This window comes from Rattus norvegicus, chromosome 12 (genome assembly GCF_036323735.1).
Source record: "Rattus norvegicus strain BN/NHsdMcwi chromosome 12, GRCr8, whole genome shotgun sequence".
In the NCBI taxonomy this organism is placed as follows: Eukaryota; Metazoa; Chordata; class Mammalia; order Rodentia; family Muridae; genus Rattus; species Rattus norvegicus.
The window spans coordinates 23,424,741-23,438,393 of NC_086030.1; positions in this window are offsets into that span (position 1 = coordinate 23,424,741).

Below are 13,653 nucleotides of genomic sequence, written 5' to 3' on the forward strand. Positions count from 1 at the left end.
GGCAAGAGGCAAGTCGCCTGACTCTCAGGACACCAGGATGGTCACTATCCACAGTCCTCCATATATTTGTGGTTATCAATCACATAAGAGCAATTCTCCAAACCCTTCCACAGGTATAGGGCATGACAACAGGTTGCATAGGCTCCAGACAGATATCCATTATAAAGAGGAAAGTAAAGGCCTAGCAGCTTACCAAATGAACCTTTCCTTACTAGACACTTCTCCCTGCAAAAAGTATTTAATCACAAGCCCACGTTGAGAAGTAGAGAAGAATTTTACTCATCCACTTTCTGCCATGACAATAAATGTCTTAAAACCATGGACCGTCTCTTTTCATTAGGATACACCATGGGGGGCTTCAGAGAAACCCCTTTGCCTACAGAACCATCATCTAATCTCCCATAGAAGGCCTCTCTGCACTCACAGGCATCTCTACCAGGAAGACAAACCAAGACCACCAAGTCTAGTCAAGGACTCTCCCTGCTGGACCAGCCAGCCACAGCTCTCCCTTTTCACCCTCAGCCCTGGGCTAGATCCATTCTGTGGACCCCCATTGTGTTGTCTACTCTTCCATTGGATTACAGCAGTGCTTGGATGCACAAGACCCTGAGAACCCAAAGACTCTGACCTCCTTGGAGGCCCGGGGACTCCTGAGCCAGCCCCAGATGTGTCCTGCTTCAGACCATGCTGCCCCACACCTACAGAGCTGTACCAATGTTTACCACAGGCAACCAGGTGGTAGCCTGTGGTAAGCATGGTCAAATTCCCCCATCCTGCTTCCCAGAACAGCCTAATTCCTGTCACGGAGCAGACATGAAACCACATTAATCCTATAATAGCTGTACTGAAACACACAACCATGAAACCCCATTGAGAGGACTATGACAATCTGTCTCAAAGGAGCAACACACAAAGCACATCCCCATGCAAATGAGGCATCCCTTACATCTTAAAACAGACCAATAGGAATCATCTGTCTTTAGATCCCACTCCACCCCAATATGTTTATAAGATTGTATCCATAAGGAATAAAGAGGATAATTTGTTTCACCAAAGTCCCTCTGAGGCTGCTTGTTTTATTGAGCTGTATCACCCTAAGGGAAGAGTATTCTCTCCTGAAACTTTTGTCACAGGAAGCTGCTCCAGCCTACTGCAGTCACTTCCTGTTCTCATGCCCAAGTTCCTCTAGTACTTTTTCCTACTGTTTCTCTCAGGCCAGAGAACATACATTGTAAACAAGTTTAGCCGGGGCAGAAGTCAACATCTGCTCCCAACTTGGACCATAAATGTTGCGCCCACCTCGGCCAGCAAGGAAGACACAACACGGTCGGATTCTTCTCAACAGCCTTTATTGCAGGACCACCTCATTGCTGGTACCGGGGACCTCGAGCAGCAAAGGCGCTCGCCTTTTATACACAACAGGCTATGGCTGTGCTACTTGTCCTCCAGGGATTGGTGGAGCATGAATCACCCCATTAGCATGGTACCACCCTGGCCGGATTGGCGCCAGGGGCAAACCTGTGCATGCGCAGTACTGTTGTTTACCACAGGAGGGCACCAGATGTCGGCGCCATCTTAGTTCGCTGGGACTGCGCCCTACATCTCCCCCTTTTTTGTTTTATAAAAAAAATGACTGGTCTAGATCATGGTGCCGTGCGAGTATGTCATTGCTCCTGTCTTAGGTCATTCCTGATGATGACTCGGACATACCCGTCATAGGGTAACCCTATTGCCATCAGGCCCCATGTCTTAGGTTGGTCCGGGCTCAAGGAAAGTTGCCCATCTCTGGACACTATGACTAAATATGACAGTGACTAAAATGATCTAGGGTGAACTCTTAATCTTTCAAAGAGGCCAGCCATATGTTGGGAGAAGCACCATTTTCAATGGTGATCATAGCCTGGTAAACAACCGCTTTGTGTCTGGCATGTTCTCTTTTTAAACGGCCAATAAGCCAGAGACATACTCCGCATCCCAGGAGGACAATAGCTCCCCAGGCAAACATGCCAGCCCACTCCTTAAAAAAGGAGAAAGCATTGGTGATCCATAAGGTAAAATCTTCAACTTTGATGGGGTCGAACCTAGTGCTGTTAAGGACAGCAATTTGCATCAACAATTGTCTTGATAGTCGCTCTGCTTTCATGGACCAGTTTCCTTTCAGATAATTCGAGATTTCTTTGCTCTGTTGAGAATGCTGAGAAATGTTAGCTTGCAAAGGAGTAGTTTCCTCTAAGGGAGGAAACACAGGACACCTGTGTCATATGATACAGTGCTTCAATTTGTTCTTGAATTAAATCTATCTTAGCTAATAGAAGGCCAGATGCCAAATGAGTATTAAATTCTTCTTGTATCTCTAGTGCCACTGCAGTTCTTTCTACAATCTGATTGACAGTCTCAGCCGTCTGTACTTCATTAGTCATGGTTATTGCGGCTGTAATAGCTGCAGCAGCAGACAGCACAATAGCTGAAATTATAGCTGCCATAATTCCAAAATCCCTTCTGGCTCTTAGCAAATTAAGAATAGGAAAGCTATCTGGGTTTGCCTCCACTGGGATTGGCACAAAGGAGGGAAAATTAACCATCACTGTGGTGTCGTTGGTGCCATCCCAGCATTCAGCTAAATAGCAGACTACATCAGAGCTATTACAATTTAAAACATCATTGCTTACATTAGTGCTTATGAGAAAGAAAAAAGGTGATCTAACACATACTGAAGTACTAGTGGCAGTATCATTTGCCAAAAGGTTATTATATTGAATATTGATCAACCTGGTATCATTTTTTCTGGTAGCTGAAACATTATACAGTGTGAAGTTCTCACCCACTAACCTAGCAAAGGGGGTCAGGGATGTATATGCCCCTTGCTCATTGGACAGCACCCATTGAAACCAAGGCCAGAGATTTTCCATGCTAGACTTATTCTGTTTCCAATTAAATTGTGTTTTGCCAAGAGGTGGGGAAAACTCAAATCCTGGCAAGAATTGTTTCGCTCTATGAAATGGACTCTGACATGGGGTAAAATCAGGTGGGAACTCTTGATATGGTGGGCAAGCAGGTAAGACTCTACAACGGGTAGAGTTATCCTGTGTATAGTTACCTTGCCCCGGGTGTGATGGAATGCTACAATTATGCATCATAATCAAATGTAATGTTCAAATCAGCAGAACTATTGACTGACATTTTTCTGCTGGCTGAAGAGAACCCCTTGGTAATTTGACTCAAAGCAGCCAGGATGACCCCGGTGCCCATTGCACTGCCACTCATAGGATCCAACCAATTAGCTAGTGTGGCCCTATGCAACCAAACACAGGACAGGGAAGAGTTCTTAACAGTAAAACATAAGGTATGCGACAGAGAAAAGTTAGTGGCGGCATACCGTTGGGGCATTTCTCCATTTGGCGCTATACAGGGAACATCACTCAAACAGGAGGTGGAGAAAAAGGTTGGCAAAACAGTAGAATTGCTATGAACTGGCATGGGTACTGGCCAGGATCTGGCAATAGCCCACAGGGTGAGTGAATCAACCTGGATTACCATTCCCAGTAGTAATACTAGGGTTCATAGTCTCATCTTCAGGAAGAGCAGAAGGCAATTTTTGAGTCAAGCGCTCAGGTACCCAAATTGGATTTTCTTGATTCTGCGGAAAAACACAAACAGCTCCCCTAGATCTCAAAATCACGGGATCTGGGCCACACCATTCATCAGTTAAGACATCCTTACACTTTACTTCTGCATTAGTCATAGGGGTAATGGCAGTATGGCGGTCCGGGGCAGAGTGGCCATGCACATTTAAAATTAAAAAATTTAAAGTAAAAAGAGCTAAAGAAAGTTGTTCTTTTGGTGTCCAGCTGCTAGCAATTCCCTCTTTTTGTTTTTGTATCAGCTCTTTTAAAGTACAATGTGCTCTTTCCACGATGCCCTGGCCCTGGGGGTTGTATGGCAATCCTGTGGCATGGCCAACCTGCATTGCCTGGAAAAAAGTCTGAAAGGACTTTGCTGTGTAGGCAGGACCGTTGTCCATCTTGAGACTATCAGGCTTTCCCCAGGCTGCCCGTGCTTCTAAGCAATGACTAATGGCATTACGAGCCTTTTCACCAGTTATCAGAGAGGTGTGTATACTACCAGAACAGGTATCAACAGAAACATGACCATATTTTAAAGTTCCAAATTGAGATATGTGTGTGACATCCATCTGCCAAAGTTTTAGTGGGATCAGACCACGAGGGTTAATCCCCACATGAAGAGGGTGATGAAATTGAACACAATTCTGGCAACGTAACACCACATCATGGGCTGTAGCCCTAGAGATGTTAAATTTTTGTTGAAAAGTAAAGGCAGGAACATGAAACTTTTGATGAAATTCTCTAGCCAGATCAACCGGACTGACATGAAAAATAAACTCTCTACGAGTACTAGCATCCACCAGGGCGTTATTACTGGTCATGGGACCAGGCAAATTAGTATGGGCTCGAATATGTTGTATGGAAATTTATTTTCTGGCCCAAATCAATTTTTGTAATTCTAAAAGAATTTGACATACGGTACCAGTCGACCGAATTGGCCCTGCAATTTCAAGTGAGTGCACAGCATTAACTACATAAGCAGAGTCAGAAATTAAATTAAAAGAATCAGGAAATCTTTTAAAAACTTCCAATACAATTTTACATTCTGTAATTTGGGGGGGGGGTGCCTGGACTGTATTGAATTAAGACTGGTTCTTGAGAATCAACGATATAGGCACCTACACCTGTTTTGGAGCCATCCGTATAAATATCCAACACTCCAGACAAAGGCTCTGAGGCAGTGACCTTAGGAAAAATCACAGGATGTTCAATAAAAAATTGTAGCAAAGGATCTTTAGGATAATGATAGTCAAACTCTCCATCAAAACTACAGCGTAACATGGCCCAATCATCTATCAAGGCACACAATGTTTCCATCTGAGCTGTAGTATATGGTATAATAATTTTCTTGGGTAAAATACCAAAATGCTGAATGCAAGATTTAACGCCTAACACAGCAAGCTGTGCAATGGCATAAGGGTAACATTCAAGGGTCTTATTAGGAGAAATATGGGGATAAATCCAAAGAAGTGGTCCTTGTTGCCACAGCACTCCTGTAGGCTGACGAAAGGTTCTCAATATACACAAAAGGAGATCCTCCTTTTCCTTGTACCTTCTTAGCATTGCCTTTTCCAGTCCTTCTTCTACTTTCCTCAAGGATAATCATGCTTCCTCGGTTAAAGCACAGGGTGAAGTAAGCTGAGGATCCCCTTTCAGGATCTCATAGAGTGGTTGCAAATCTACATTGGGCATTTTAATATAGGGTCGAATCCAATTTATGTTTCCTAGTAATTTCTGAAAGTCATTTAATGTTTTTAAATGATATTTTCGTAATTCTATTTTCTGAGGGGAAATATTATGAGGAGTGATTTTAGTTCCTAGATAGTCCCCTATTTGGCCCATTTGAACCTTTCCAGGTGCTATGAACAATTGATTGTTTTCAGGCACCTTAACCACTTTCACATAGGCCACTTCTATGGTGCCACAATCTTTAGCTGAAAGCAAAATATAATCCATATAATGTATTATTCTTAATTTTGGGAATTGGTCATGTACAGGCTGTAGGGCTTGTCCTACATAAAGCTGACACATAGTAGGGCTATTAGCCATACCTTGAGGCAAGAACACCCACTGATAGAGCTTATCAGGCTCTTCATTATTCATAGAGGGCAAAGTAAATGCAAATCGCACGCTATCTTGTGGAGCAAGAGGGATGGAAAAAAACAATCTTTAATATCAATAATAATAATAGGCCAATCAGCAGGGATGCTGGAGAGTAATGGTAAACCTCTCTGTATGGGACCCATTATTTGCATCTGAGAATTGATAGCTCTTAAATCATGTAATAATCGCCATTTTCCTGATTTTTTACTTAATAACAAATATGGGTGTATTCCAAGGTGATCTCGATGGTTGAATATGTCCTAATTGTAATTGTTCGAATACTAATTCGGCAGCAGCAATTAATTTTTCAGAGGATAGATGGCATTGAGGAACCCATACAGGCTCCTCTGTTTTCCATGAAAAGGGTATTCCCCCCTCAATGGCCCCTAGGAAAAACTCAGACCCATCCTGTCTTGTTTTTGTTTTGACAGTACTGGGTCAACTTGTCCTTGTAAGTTTTTTCCCAGACCGTTTCTAGGCACGTAGCCCATTTCTGCCATCATATCCTTGACTTGCGGGGAGTAATCATTAGTCAGTCTCAAGTCTAGATTTATCAAAACATCTCTGCCCCACAGTGTCACAGGAATGTCTATAACATAGGGAGTAATGTTTCCTGATCTCCCTTCTGTATCCTTCCATGTCAATTCTTTGGAGCTTATTAAAGGAGACATTTCGTACCCTAGACCATGTAGGGCCTGAGATGATGTTTGCGTAGGCCACCTAAGTGGCCAGTCATGAGCAGAGATACTACTACGATCTGCTCCAGTGTCCAACAGGCCAAGGAATGATCGTCCCTCCACAGTCAATGTTAACATTGGACGATCACCCAGTTCCAATGAGATAAAGGCAAATCGGGAGCCTGTAGATCCTAAGCCCCTGTCCCCTCTGATTTTATTTTCAGCAGGAAAGCGCTTATGCAAGCTAGGCAGAAGCAGCATTTGAGCAATTCTGTCTCCAGGGGAAATGGCAGTGAATCCCTGGGGGGAGGCTACCAAGACTTTTACTGTGCCTAAATAATCAGGGTCAATCACTCCGGGCACAATCTGTAAACCTTTCAGGGCAGAGGAGGAGCATCCCAACAATAGCCTAACTGTATCTTTAGGGAGGGGTCCTCTAAAATCTGTGTCTACAGGCTGCACTCCCATTTGGGGGGTCAGTACGAGTCTGGTGGTGGAGTGAAGGTCCAGTCCTGCGGAGTCTTTAGTGGCTCTCCTCGGTCCTTTGGGTGGCAAAGGAAAGGCCAAAGCCTCTGTTTGTCCTGTCCCTGACTGTCGCCCTGCAGAGCCCCATATATTGGAGGGCCCTGGGGACATGGGCCCTGTTGTCCGTTTTTTGGCCGTGCACAACCATATCCTGTCGATAGGGGTCGGCCATCCAAGTCCTTCACAGATCAACACTCATTTGCCCAGTGGTTTCCCTTCTTACACCGTGGACATAGTCCAGGCTGCTTGGGTCTATCGCTAATATTCCCCCTACTCCTTTCAGGACACTGTCTTCGATAATGCCCTTTACGGCCACATTTGAAACAGGTATCCGTGGTGGTGGTTTTCCCTAACTGCACCACAGCTGCCGCTAGGCCAGCATTAGTCAATGGCCCTCCCATTTCCCTGCAGACTTTCATCCAAATTTCTAAACCTTTATGTTTGTATGGTGTTATAGCAGTCCTACATTCTTTTGTACATTGCTCATACACTAGCTGTTTAATGAGAGGCATGGCTATATCAGGGTCTCCGAAGATCTTGGTAGCGGCCTCTACCATGCGGGCTACAAAGTCTGATAAAGGCTCTGTGGGCCCTTGCAGAACCTTGGTAAGGTTCCTGGAGACTGCGCCCCTATTAGGCAGTGCTTTCCATGCCTTGATGGCTATTTCATTAATTTGGCTATAGACTTGTTCTGGATAACCAGTCTGGTCTAGAGCGAATCTCCCTAGACCCAATAGCATGTCAGCGTCCCAATGTCTCTGAGGGTCTACTCTTGAGGCCTTTTCTGTGTGCAGCTGCCTATGGTGTTGAGATGCAAATGGACAACTATGGATGACTACACAGACCATCATGACATCCTTCTGTATTAACACATCAGGGATGCTCAGAGAAAACACCACCCAGATCCAAAGGTCACCATGCCCATGAGTGCTGCTGAGTTCAACCTCAAGAAGCTTGGGTGACAACCACTGGAAAAAATTCCAGGACCCTTCACTTTAGCCATAAGAAGGCTTGATGACCACTCTATGACCCCAGTTTTCTCCATTTACTCTCATGGGATTGGAGATAATTTTCCAAATGCCTCAGCAAAGTCCCATGAATGATACTCATTTGAGACTTGTAATTGGTGGACTGCAGTTCATTGGTACCACACTGCAGCTATGACACACTGTGGTTGAAGGAACTCTATCAAGCATAGGTCAGAATGGAAAGTTTCTGTGTTCTGTTAGGAGCAGGTCTGCTGACTATCAAAAGTTAAGACAGACTGAACATGGCGAAAAGGAACTGTCCTAGGACAGAACCCAGAGTCCAGAATATCAACATGGCAGGAAATGGGAAAATTAGTGTGTATACTTGGACCTTTGAGGAAAAGCCCAACATGGGCCTTAAACATGACATGTTGTCTGTCACTGAATGTGAAGCATGGAGGGAGGGGGGTCAAGTTTCTGGATGAGATGGCAGCGTGCAGGGAATAAGGGAGAGGGGAACCCTGATTCTCAGGCTGTTATTCTCAATATGGACCCTGGTCCTTGCCCCTGTCCCACTGACTTGTATCCTGGACAGAGTCTGCCACTCTCTTAGAGGTTGCATATGGGAGAAAAGGGTCAAGACAAATACTGAGAAGCATGCTTGGAGTGAGACTTTCATTTGCTGGACTGATTCTTCTTCTGACCTTAAGGTCTACAGGAAAGATGAGCTCAGTGCTGGAAGGATAGGAACAAAGTTTTTCCAGGGTTGTTCACTCACAGGATGTCTTCTGAATTGGGTCCTGTGAAGAAACAGGCTTCTCTGAGAGGTTTTCAGTGATAGAGCTGTGATTTATTGGGAGTAACAGAGGCTATATGAAATTTCCTAAATGATTATTGGTTATAAGATGACTGTACATGATTGGCTTGTGCTGAGGATCTGAGAGAGCTTCATTTGCATGAAAAGATATTACAGGTTACGGATATGTCTCTATGGTGAAAAAGGAAATTAGACCTGTAATTCAGCCATCTTGCTATTACTTCCTCAAAAATGGCAGAGATGGGGGTGGTACAGGCTTCTCCGACCTGAATGTGCAGAAGGAGGGAACACTCCTAACTTCTGCTGCTCTCAGAATGAGATTTTCTGGTTTGATCTTAGTATTGCTCTGAACTGGCTCCTTGAATTATTTAAGTTATTATCCCACATTTAATAAAAAGTATTACTAGGGGCTGGAGAGATGGCTCAGTGGTTAAGAGCACTGACTGCTCTTCCAGAGGTCCTGAGTTCAATTCCCAGCAACCACATGGTGGCTCACAACCATCTGTAATAAAGTCTTAAAAAAATTTTTAAAAAGTATTACAAATTCATAAACCAACAGAGAACACCATTCAGGCTCTCATGACCGGAGAAAGACATGCATTCAAAGGCGAGGACATCAGAGCTGACAGAGATTCCTAGGATGTATCACACACAACCATGCATCCATGTGCTCTCATTCCCATGAAGGAGGCAGGGAAGGTGGTGATATGCATGGTGAGTCCCCTCAATCACTATTTGAAGTAACTCACCTCCATGGTGAGAGGTCATGGCACCAGGAGGTCTGTAACATGAGGACTAACAGATGATGACTCACCAGGAGCCTGTGGGTGATCCTGACAGGCAGAGGACAATTGTCCACAGTCAGTTTTCTCCATGTAACATTTGAGTCCCCAGGAATCACACCCAGGTCACTGTGCTAGGCAGCATTTCTACTGAGCTCCATATCTCACTGCCATACACTGTTTTGTTGTTCATTAATATAGCACTTTAAAATACTTCATTTACCATACGCTTATAAAATGTTATGACCATGATGGATCATCTTGAGAAATCCACACAGTTTTTTATACCATGACTCTCATGGGTATGGATCTCACCAATTAGGCTAGACTAGCTACAAGGTCAGCCCCATGCTTATCCCTGTCTCTTGCTCATGCTGGGCTGGGATTACAAATTCCTGCCATATCCCTGACTTATAGTGTGGCTGCTCCAGATCAACCTCAGGCCCTGCTACCCATGTACACCTCTCTGGCTGAATCATCTCTCTTGCTCCCTTGAATGCCTCTCACAATAAACTTCCCTGAAGCGTCCCCAACCTTTTGGGATAACAGGTGCTCATCTGACAGATATTTAGGCTGTGGTTTGGCCAAGCTTGTCCTTAAATTTGTTATGTATTCAAGGATGATTTGAAACTCCTACACACCCTCCTATCTGTGCATCCCCTCAGTGGTGAATACAGGTGTGCATGATTCTGCTCCTTTGTCACTCAGTGGACAAAGAACATCATTTTCTGTCCATGACAGGCAAGAACGCATTCTACCATATGACAATCTTTGGCTCAGTGAGGTAAAAATGTCCTCATGGCCATGAGCACTCATCTCCAGATTTCATCTACCTTATCCTGCCTGTCTGAGGTCTCTGGGTAGAAGGTCATCTGATTACGAACCCACCCAAGAAGGGCCTGGACCTGACAAGACTGCCATAAGTCAGCTGCTGGACACCACGTTTTTAATACAGCAGCCTCTGGTGGGTTCTAAGGATGCCAACTACGCCCTGTGGTCAGCTGCACTGCTGCCACCTGCTGGCTCCTTAATCCCAAATCATGATCTGTTCTTGGGACAGGAAGTCTGTGGTTTTGGTGTGCACACTGGGCTTTTGCATAGCACAGGACCATGGGTCGTGTCAGCTGGCAGGGTTAGAATATGAGTGATGCTGAGGGAGTAGCCAATGTGTCTCCACCTACCCTACACATACCAGAATGAATGAGTGAGTGTTATTTAAAAAATTATAACCCACATTGTTCATGGGCATACAAGTCTAGATTTGGGAGAAGGAAAACAGAAGCACATGGATCTCATTGAGTTTGTGCTGTATGGTCTTTGTATCCAGATTTTAGACAGCAAAGGGAATAGAGTGAAAACTTGTGTCAAAGAATAAACAAACCAAAAAAACCCCAACTGCATGAACAAAGAAATCCCAGCCAAACCTACAAAAGTCTATGTATCAAACAAAACACCAACCAATCAAAAACAGAAACACAAAGTTGATGGTGAACTTGGATGGTGTTGCTAATTACCATACCTGAGATTATCCTCTGCACTTCCACACATGAGCCCAAACTGACTTGCACACAAATACACCGGATCTCAGACACATATCATGCAAGGATCCTTTCGCATATGATCTGCTACAACATATTGCCCGTCATCATCCTGACTAAACAAGGCCTCCCTAAGAGTGGGCTCTGTGATTCTTGAGACTCTAGTTTCTGACGTTGTTCACAGCATTCAGACTCTCTGACTTTATAACTAATTAACTTATCACATGAGAGCAGAGGGAGAAAACAGGCTCAACCCTTCCTGATTCTCTGTGGATGATCCAATTCCAGAGACATCCCTCAGATAACACATACTGCAGGCTCTGTGGGCCCAGCAGATAACCTCATAGATGAAAACTGTCCCTCTCTCATCTTCATTCTTTTCACCACTTGCTTACACACACACTCATTGATCTCTCTTCCCTAGTGACCAGCCAAAGATCCAGAGTGTGTTCACAAAGTAACCCCCAAGAGTGGTGCCTAGAGAGAGTGGAGAAGCTAGAGAGGGTGGGGGAAGAATGGCAGCTGGTGGTGTAGACAGGATGATGAGGCCAAAGCTTCACTTTTACGATAGCACAGTTGCCTGCTGTCAACTGACCTCATGTTTCTTCCCTAAAATGACATCATCATCTTCATCTGCCTCACCTGCTCCTCAGCCTCAGATGAGCTCTTGCCTGCACACCTGTCCAGGGGAGTCCCGAGGAAGAGACTCTATACTGTGTTCTAAAGGTCCAGTGAGTGGGACTGGGGAAACAGTTCAGTCTCCCCCAACATCTGCTGATAGCCAAGGACAGAGACATTTATAGGTATGTCATCAAGTTTGTTGTCACAGAAACAGTGAAACTCATACCCCCCCCTCCTCAGGGTTATTATATTTAGCTTAAAACAAACCAAAACCAAAACAAATAAATGAACAAAAAACAGGAAAGTTAATACCCTACCATGTCGGTACATTTAGTAGGATGCAGCAGAAGGAGATTTTCTGACTTTGAGGCCAGACTTTGTGTACAAAGCAAGTCCCAGGACAATCAGATGTATATAATAGAGAAACCCCCTCCTCCAAAACAGAAGAAAACAAAAACAAACACACATAAACTGAAGTATTGCTAGTCACGTTATATTTTATATAAATCTGGAGAGAAGCTAAGTATCATATTCAAGTTCTCCATCTCCAACGAAAAGGGAGCTAAGTGAGGACCCTTTCTTCATGACACACTTTACTGATTTCAGTTTTGTTAGGCTTTGCTGTTGATGTAACAACAGAGTCTCATGTAACCCAGGCTGGCCTAAACTCAAGAGGTACCAAGAATAGCCGCTAATTCTGTGGTTCTCAAGCTTCCTAATGCTCTGATATTTCCTCATGTTGGGGTGACTCCAATCATAGAATTATTTCATTGGTATTTCATGATTATGCTACAGTTATGATCATAATATAAACATCTGATATTCAGGATATCCGAAATGTGACTGCTGTGAAAACATTCTCCTAGTTTTAGAGAGGTGGTGGCCCACAGGTTGACAATCAATGTTAAAATTGATAATATTCCCATCACAACCTGTCAATTGTTGGGATAACAGGAATGTTATAATCCTCATTTTCTTTTATTCCTTTTTCTTACTGATCAGTACAGTCTAGGGAACATAAATTCCAAACATTTGTCACCAGGACAGAAGCCAATATCTACTCTCTAGTTGGAACATAATGTTCCCTTTTGGCAGATCAAAGACACAGGCTGCCTAAGTGTACACAACCTGAGCTTAAGCACATATGTAGAGGTGAGAATGTTGGCTCTATAAGTCTTTGCTCTGGGCTTATCTCTCGGTTTTCCCTCTTATTCAATGGAAAAAGACCTGAGAAGTCACATGACCATTTGAAAAAGTGGATTAAGGCCCCTTCTTTCCGGTGCATGAACCTCCTTGAGAGGACTGGACAGACCAGCATCTTGGCAGCCATCTGTGTAAACACACCAGGAATGCCCAATATCACCATGCCCCTTAGAGCTGCTGAGTTCAGTCTCAGGGTCTAGGATGCAGTCACAACCATAGTAGACATCTCACAGCTGTTCCAGGGCACTTCACTTTAGCCACATCAGTTTTGGTGAACTCCTCATGACCAAACGACTTCCCAATGACCAAGAATAGGCCCATGGAAGATATTCATTGAAGGCTTGTGATTGGAGAACTGGAGCTGTATCCATACCTCTTCATTTATGGCTCACTATGGTTGGTAGATCTCTATGGAGCATAGACATAAAATTCTTCTGTCATGAGAAGCATGGTTTCATTCCTTCTGGGTCACTCTGGATGGTTTCCTCTATACCCACAAATTTTTATTATAAGGTGACCTGCTGACTATCATATATTAGGACAGACTGGACTTGGGACATATTTCCCATTTTAGGAGAGAACCAAGAGTGCAGAATGTCAACATGGAAGGAAATGAGAAAGTGAGGGCATACAATTGGGCTTGTGAGTAAAGAAAGCTCAACATGGGACCCAAGCAAGCCATGCTCTGACACTTGATGTGAAGCATGTGGGGAGGGGTGACTCTGGATGAGATGTCAGCATCCAGAGAGTAAAGAAGAGGAGAAATCTGATTCTCAGGCTGTGGGTTTCAATGAAA